The sequence below is a fragment of the Chenopodium quinoa genome, unplaced genomic scaffold (assembly GCF_001683475.1).
Source record: "Chenopodium quinoa cultivar QQ74 unplaced genomic scaffold, ASM168347v1, whole genome shotgun sequence".
NCBI classification, from domain to species: domain Eukaryota; kingdom Viridiplantae; phylum Streptophyta; class Magnoliopsida; order Caryophyllales; family Amaranthaceae; genus Chenopodium; species Chenopodium quinoa.
The window spans coordinates 3,994,281-4,002,913 of record NW_018742345.1 but is presented as its reverse complement, the minus strand read 5'-3'; the positions used below and the strand labels follow the sequence as shown (position 1 = coordinate 4,002,913).

Below are 8,633 nucleotides of genomic sequence, written 5' to 3'. Positions count from 1 at the left end.
GGATTTTTCCAAATTCCAATTCACCCTGAAGATCAGAAAAAGACTACCTTTACATGCCCTTATGGTACTTTTGCATATCGTAGGATGCCCTTTGGTTAATTTAATGGCCCCGCTACCTTTCAACGTTGCATGATGAGCACTTTTTCTGATTTCATAGAGTCTATTATGGAAGTCTTTATGGATGATTTTAGCGTGTATGGTTCTTCATTTGATGCATGTTTAATAAATCTCGCTAAAATTTTGAAACAATGTGAAGAATGCAATTTGGTGCTAAACTGGGAGAAATGTCTCTTTATGGTGGCACAGGGAGTAGTTCTAGGTCACATTTTATCTGACAAGGGCATACAAGTAGATAAAGCTAAGATTTCAGTGATTGAGCAATTACCTCCCCCAGTTAATGTTAAGGGAGTTAGAAGTTTCTTAGGTCATGTGGGGTTTTATCATCGCTTTATCAAAGACTTTTCTAAAATTGCTAAACCACTGACTCAGCTTTTACTCAAGGATGCCCCTTTTCTTTTTACTGACGAGTGTCTTGAGGCTTTTAACAAGATTAAGCAGGCTTTGATATCAACACCCATCATATGTTCTCCCGATTGGAATCTACCTTTTGAGATTATGTGTGATGCAAGTGACTTTGCACTAGGAGCCGTGCTCGGACAAAGAAAGAACAAATTTTTGCATGCTATTTATTATGCAAGCAAAAATTTGGATGAAGCCCAAGTCAACTATGCCACTACGGAGAAGGAGTTTCTTGCTGTCATATATGCTTTAGAAAAAATTAGATCATATCTTGTTGGTTCTAAAGTCATTGTTTTTACTGACCATGCAGCTTTGAAGTACTTGATAGCCAAGGCAGAATCAAAGCCTAGGCTACTCTGTTGGGTTCTTTTGCCCTAAGATTTCAATATTGAGATTAAAGATAAAAAGGGAGTAGAGAACGTAGTGGCAGACCACTTGTCACGTATCAGGTATGATGAGGGTAAGGATTCTCTTCCTATAGATGATTCTTTCCCTGATGACAACCTGAATGCAGTTGTAGAACAACACCCTTGGTATGCTGACTTTGCTAATTTTAGTGGGTAGTACTCTACCTCCTAACTTGTCCTACCAACAGAAAAATAAATTCCTTTATGATGTTAAACATTATTCTTGGGATGATCCTTTTTTGTTTTGTGAGTGTTCAGATGGATTATTTCGCAGGTGTGTTCCCGAATGGGAAGTTCACGGTGTTCTTACTAGTTGCCACACCTTACCATATGGAGGACATCATGGCCCCACAAAAACGGTGGCGAAGATTAATGAGTCAGGTTTCTATTGGCCTACTACATTTAAGGATGCTAACACTTTTGTGCAGGCTTGTGACTCTTGCCAGAGGTCTTGCAACATCTCGCGGCGGCATGAGATGCCTCAAACTAGAATCTTAGAAGTTGAAATTTTTGATGTTTAGGGTGTTGATTAAATGGGACCGTTCCCTTCTTCAAACGGGAACCGCTATATACTTTTCGCCGTTGATTATGTATCCAAGTGGGTTGAGGCCATTGTCACTCCTACTAATGATGCCAAGGTGGTCCACAGACTTTTCAAGAAGACTATATTTCCAAGATTTTGAGTGCCTAGAGGTATAATCAGTGACGGAGGATCTCACTTTTATGAGCGGAAGTTAGACACCCTCCTCAAAAAGTATGGTGTTAACCATAGGACATGTTTAGCCTACCATCCCTAAACTAGTGGCCAAGTTGAAGTTTCCAACCGTGAGATCAAGGCCATTCTAGAGAAGGTGGTGGCAAAATCAAGGAAAGATTGGAGCGATAAGTTGGATGACACCCTTTGGGCATACAGAACTGCGTTTAAGACCCCAATAGGTACTACTCCATATAGACTCGTGTGCGGTAAAGCATGTCATCTTCCGGTGGAATTAGAATACGAGGCATATTGGGCTATTAAGGAGCTTAATTTGGATGCCAAATTAGCGGGAGAAAAGAGTTTACTTCAACTTAACCAACTCGATGAGTTTAGGTTGACGGCCTATGATAGTGCTCTTGTCTACAGGGAGAAGACAAAGAGATATCACGACAAGATGATCCTTCCGAGAGAATTCAAAGAAGGTGATAAAGTGTTGTTGTTCAAATCTAGACTTAAACTTTTCCCAGGAAAGTTGAAGTCAAGGTTAATGGCTAACAAATTTGGTTCTATGGAGGTATTCGATGAACATGGTAACGAGTTCAAGGTTAATGGCCCGAGACTCAAGCTATATCATGAGGGGGCTACGATTGGTGCATTTGAACTACTTCACCTAAGCGGTTCCGGTTCATTTTGAGCTTCAATGTGGTAAAAGGATCGGGCGGGTCCTGATAAACCAGCGCTTTGCGGGAGACAACCCGTATTTCTTGCTTTCTAGACTAGTTTTTCCTTTATTTGATTTTTATTTTTTTTAGGGAGATGAGGAGAGTGCAATTTTACCTTTCATAAGTGTTTTTGTACAGGTATTAGATCATAAAGTAAGAAGATTTAAAGAGAAAAGGTTCGAGGAAAAGAGCATTCCAATTTGGGTACGGGCCCGATCAGGCAAGGCTCGCCCGATCGGGCGCGCACCTAAGGGTCAAAATCGAGAAAATATGTGCCCGATCGGGCGCGCAATTTGAGATTTATCGGAGCTTTATTTAGCCCGATCGGGCGAGGCTCGCTCGATCGGGCGCGCAAGGAAGGAAGAAAAATCAAGGGAAATTCGCCAGATCGGGCGAAGCCGCCTGATCGCAGATTTTAAGAGAAATCAAGTGAAGTAAAAAGATATGTCGGGCGAAGCAAAGGGCGAAAAAATGCTTCGAATTCGCGCCCGATCGGGCGCGCACTTCACAAATATCCAAAACATATGTTCGCCCGATCAGGCACTCCTATTTTTGGCCGGGCTAAAATTTCTTTTCTCCTCCTTTCTTTTCTTTTTCCTTCTTACTTCTCCTTCTTCATTCACATTTTCTCTCTCTAAAACATCTATTTTCAAACCTTTAAACTCACTTTCCTTTCAAGATCTCCTCAAATTCATCCATCAAAACTCTAAAATTTTCACATATTCTTCATGCTTACACCTTCCTCTACATTCTCCACTAAATTTCTACCACTTTCACTCAAGATTTCTCAAAACCCTTAGAGAGAGAAAGCTTGAAATCTTACATTTTACACATAAAATGGATTCAAAGAGATCAAGACAGCAAAGAGGTGAAGGTTTGAGGCAACAACAACAACCTAGGGTCGACCCGGAGCTTCAAATTCCGGGATGGGATGAAGTTGTCATCACCTCATCTGAACAACGAGCTAGGACGCTTAACCTCATCCAGAGGCCGGTAATTTCTACTCGATTTGTACATCATCCTACTTTGTCTAGGCTAGGAATTGATAAACCGGTAGAGAAATTGTTCAAAGGTATAGGAATGAGTGGATTTTTTCAAATGCATTATGACACCTATGATTTTTTTACTTTAAAACTTGTTTCTAGCTTCAATGTTATTAAAACTAATGCTTTGATCACTCATGTCCAATTCCGATTGCTAAACAATGATGTGCGTTTAACTTTAAAAGAATTTGGTTAATTGTTTGAGCTTAAATTGGATAAACCTATTGAACCTTCCTAAGACCACATTGTCGTGGTCTATAAAAGACTCACCGGGGAGGGTTTAATTAACCTCCAACATGCCAAAGGGACGTGGATTCAACATCCCGTCCAAAAGTTTTGGCAAAGGTTTGCAGGCCTCACAATCTTTGGGAGGCATGAACCGACAAACGTTAGGAGGGATGAACTTAAATTGTTGGCTTCCTATATGATCCCCAATGCTGAAAAACTAAACATATCGCATAGGATAGCCCAACATTTTCAAAGGGCGTCCAATCCGGCCGAGGGGGTTAGGTCTAGGGCGCCTATCTATTTTGGGGGGTTGGTGACCCATATAGCAGTAAAACACCTAGGATGGACCCCGACTGGGCATAGGAAAGTGGAGGGTTCTACCCTTATGGACCTAGCATACTTAGGGGGCCTTAACTGGGGGCAACATATGGGAGGTGGGACATGCTGGATAGTCCACCGGGATTCGGGTAGGAGAGACCAAGCTTTCAAGCTACCCAACCCCGCCTTCACCAAATTTGAGAAGGGGAAGCCTTCCTACACTTTTGAGTTAGACGGTCAAGGCGAGGTTCAAGAGCCTCACCATTCACCCCAATACCAACCACCACCCCAATACCAACCACCACCCTAACCCTACACATATGGCATACCCACCTCCTCCGTCGATTATAACATCGACCCCCATGCCCCTTATGACTTTTCGGCTTTTCGAAGCAACCTAGACCGTATTGAAAGAGGGCAAGGGAGAGTGGAGGGAATGGTGCAAAACCTAGACTCTAGGTTAGGCACCCTAGATAGGAGGGTTGGACATGTAGAGAGGAACCTCGGGAGGGGTCTATACCCCATGTATGACGATTATGCACGCCGAGGGGCTATTCCCCCCGAGGCATTAGTTCCCGATTGGTTCCAATACCCCCAGGAGGGTATTCGACCCCCGGAGCCTAAGGTACTTTTGTGGACTCACTAGTGGAAAAAATCTCATTCGTAACAGGCTATTTGTAACGGGCAAAGCTTTGCCTGTTACAATTAAGATATTTGTAACGGGCAAAATAGTGTCCGTTACGAATACTTTTTATTCGTAACGGGCAAAATAGTGTCCGTTACGAATACTTTTTATTCGTAACGGGAAAAATAATGTCCGTTATGTATTCGTAACGGACAAATTAGTGCCCGTTACAAATAAATAAGTATTCGTAACGGACACTATTTTGCCCGTTACGAATACTATATTATACGTAACAGGCGTATTGTGCCCGATACAAATACCCAAATGTGGCCCAACTGATGAAAGGAGCCCAATACTTGGGTTTTTTTAGAGTTTCACCTAAAACCAGCCGTCATTCACCTCTTTCTCTCTCATCAGTCCCTCACTCTCTCTCCTCTCCTCTCCTCCCCGTCATTCACCTCACATTCTCAGCATCATGGTAAAGGCACTTACGCTACTCGTCTTTCGAAGCTTCTCGATGTTCCTCATATTTCTACTGGTGATTTGGTTCGTGATGAGCTCGCTTCCTCTGGTTCTCTCAATCCTAAGGTCAATTTCATCTTTTGGCTGATTTTTTGCATTCGGGTTATTGCAGAATTAATTGATTGTTTTTTGAATTTGTAATTCTAATAATTTGATTCTGGGTGTATGTGTTTTTATAAATTATGGAATTTGGGTTCTGAATTCTACATTATTAATTAAGTAGTGATTGGTGCATCGACCGCTTCGACGAATTAAAATAATGTTTCCAGTTTTAGCTGTTGATTTGTGTTGTAGAGGTGTAAGGGTTTAGGTTGTGTCTTCTTTAAGTTCTTATTAGAGGTATTAGTTAACTGTGCTTCATTGTGGAATGTGGAGTAGCAGGATTGTTTGATTTTGTTTTCGAATTTGTTGTATTTTTTTTTAAAAAAAAATTGGTCGGTTCTTGTATGTTAATCTAATGGTTATGGTTCGATTATCCTTTGTATGGAGTAGCAGAATTTTTTTTTAATTTTTTTTTTTGTTTATAGAGAGAATTAAGAAACCCGATATGGCATGTTGATTAATTCTAGGGTTCTTCGAGCTTTTTACCGAAATCGACCAATTTATCCCCAATTCGTTCATTTAATTTGCATGTCATGGCAATTAAAAAAAGGTGACGACTTCCTTTGCCACTTATATACATATATATATTTTTTTGTTTTCCTTTGCAAATAGGTGGATTTGTCACACATCTTGGTGCAGAGCTCAGATTACTTGAAGTTTTTTACCACAAGATTTACAAGGTATAGCTTGTGCTATTTCAAGCCTTATCTATTGTGTTATGGCTGGTTTTTTGTTTTGAAATTAATGGTAGAAAGTACTTTTGGTTTTTTTATATATGAACACTTGTGGAATGCAAATTGATCATCTTTACAATTGTAGATTTTTCCATCTAGTGAAAAGATTGAAAATATAAATGACCAGTACCGAACGTTGCGTGCAGAGGAGGTAGTTTTCTTGTCTTTGTTGAAATCTTAATGCTTATCTTTCGTCATAAATTGCTATTTTAATCTTCTTTTTACCGATCACATTTGCATTTTTGAGTACATTTGTGGTTCACATTATTGATTTTTTGGGCTTCAAATCCCTGAAGATATAAAGAACCTTGAACCTAATGATTGTTTGATCCATGTCTACCACTTTACTAAGGAGACTGCACAGAATCAGATGGTAAGGATTTGAAAACTCGGTCGGCATACTAATATATTGGTTAGGTAATTTTGTTTGGTCCATCATTTGTGATACTGATGATCATTGTGTAGAACTTTGGGGAACCCTTTTTCTTGGTCATTCGTGAAGGTGAAACACTAGCTAAAATTAAAGTGAGAATACAAAAGAAGTTGCGTGTTCCTGATGAAGAATTTTCCAAGGTATGTTGTCGTTCCTTTGTGCCACTAACCGGGCAATGTAAGAGGAACTATTATAGTACTTTCTAGTCATTTTACTCTCGACTCTTTTAGTTCCATCATTCAATAATGGTTGCCTTACAAATTTAACTAATGGCTTTGAATTAACATCTTAAGATAACACATTCTTCAATTATTGATCATTGGTCATTTTTATCCCATATTACATCTGCAGTGGAAGTTTGCTTTTTTGTCGCTGGGTCGGCCGGAGTATTTGCAGGATACTGACATTTTATCTAGCCGTTTTCAGGTTTTGAATCTTTTCTCTACTGTCCTTTTCTCTCTTTATCTTCAGAGGTTGACACTTTTATAGAATAGATTAGTTGAGAGTCCTCAAAAAACTAGTCTGCTGTTCCATTTTTAACCTTGTACAGAAAGTTTGAACACCATTTAAAAAAATAAGTAGTTTGGGAAAAATTATTCCAATGATAATATTACTCACTCCCTGGGTCTCATACTAGTGTCTTTTTTCATCTGTGGTCAAAGTTTACGGACTAAAAATTTTCAATATTACGTATTATAAATGTAGTCGTGAGATATTGTTAGGTTCATCTTAATGTGAAGTGTCATAATATCAACTTTTCATAATCTTTGTTAATATGATGGTGAAAGGTATGACTTGAAGATCGCGCTAAAAGAGTTGGGTGCTATATTATAGGACAGAGGGAGCAATAACCAATGTACTATATCAACTCACAAAATGATAAAAACAAACTTTACCTTTTAAGCTTCACTCCAGCACTCCTTGCATCGCCACAGCTTTTTTAGTTGTTTTCCTTTGAGCATTGCATGACATTAATTTGCATGTACTTGATTCATCTATCTTTTTTATAATATATTGTTGTAGCTCTAATCTAGCAAATTGCTGTGAGTAATGTCTCATGTTATTCCCACCTGTTAAAATCTGACTACAATTAAAATGGCTAAATAGATTTAAAGTAAAGAAAAAGAAAGGTCCTTGTGCTGATGTGTAAGATTGAAAGCTTGTACTGCAGTAGTAATTCAGTAAGTAGCTGCATTCTTAGATTTTGAGGTCCAATACATGGCCACTCTCTTCCTGGGGCGAGGTTCATAGTTGGTATAGAAGCTGTATTCTGCATTGGAGTTTCAAGTGCTGCAACTGCTTACTAGGCATCATGAATGAGCTAAATTGTTTCAATGTCTGTGAGTAGGCTATACGTCTTTCTGGTGACTGCTTGGGAGGGGGGTAATTTCGATATGCAAGAGTTGATAAAATGAAAAGAGTTATTCATTTTGAAGAGGATAGGTTGGCTTTAGAGTATATTCATCTTTCAAATTCATAGTAAACGGAATATAATCACACTCGGTCTCTATCGATTGCTTGGTTCTAATCACAAATGTATACTTGAGAATTGCACATCCACTCACAATTAAATCAGAAGGTTATCATGTATTCATGTTGTACACTTTCAGCCAGTTCTTGGTAACCTAATCACATTTACTGGCAGCCTGGCAGGTCATGAAAATTGCGGACAGCGGAGCTGATATTGTTGGAATAGCAGTGCATGAATGGCAATTGATATGGAGGGGGATATAATCAAGCACAACACCATTCCAGATTGCGCCAAGAATGCCTACGAAATTGATATGGTGGAGAGATGCATCTAGGCTACAAGCTTTGAGGAACCTTCCTCTCACTTTATGTAATTGTATTTATGGAACTCAAGTAGAGCATGCTTTTATTTTATATTTTGTAATTGTTGGGATTTTCCTGTTGGAGCAGTTTCTATAACTCCCTAAACTTGTTGATTTGATTAACTAAGTAGCATGAACTCCCCTTTTCCTTTTAAAAAAAAAAATAAAATATTTATTACCAGCATACCAGGTAGCAGGTATCCCTGCTACATTTTTTTTTTAAAAATTTGGCTTAAATTGTATTCGTAACGGGCATTTTAACTGTCCGTTACGAATAACCCGTTATTTGTAACGGGTAGTTAAAATGTCCGTTACAAATAACAGGTTATTCGTAACGGGCATTTTAACTGCCCGTTACGAATAACCCGTTATTTGTAACGGATATTTTAACTGCCCGTTACAAATAACCCGTTATTCGTAACGGACATTTTAATTGACCGTTATGAATAAC

General features: G+C 39.1%; 1 long non-coding RNA gene across 3 annotated transcripts; it reads left to right on the top strand.

The window, feature by feature from the left end:
- The first annotated feature begins 4,870 nt into the window (after positions 1 to 4,870).
- On the top strand, positions 4,871 to 8,305 carry LOC110694304. Of its 3 annotated transcripts, none has more exons than XR_002505819.1 (7): positions 4,875 to 5,147; positions 5,796 to 5,863; positions 6,003 to 6,068; positions 6,214 to 6,290; positions 6,383 to 6,490; positions 6,702 to 6,776; positions 7,996 to 8,305. It is a non-coding gene; the product is annotated as an uncharacterized LOC110694304 (long non-coding RNA). The 3 variants fall into 3 exon arrangements; XR_002505820.1 differs by having other exon boundaries at positions 4,877 to 5,147; positions 6,270 to 6,290; XR_002505818.1 differs by having other exon boundaries at positions 4,871 to 5,147; positions 6,003 to 6,290.
- The last annotated feature ends 328 nt before the right edge of the window (positions 8,306 to 8,633 follow it).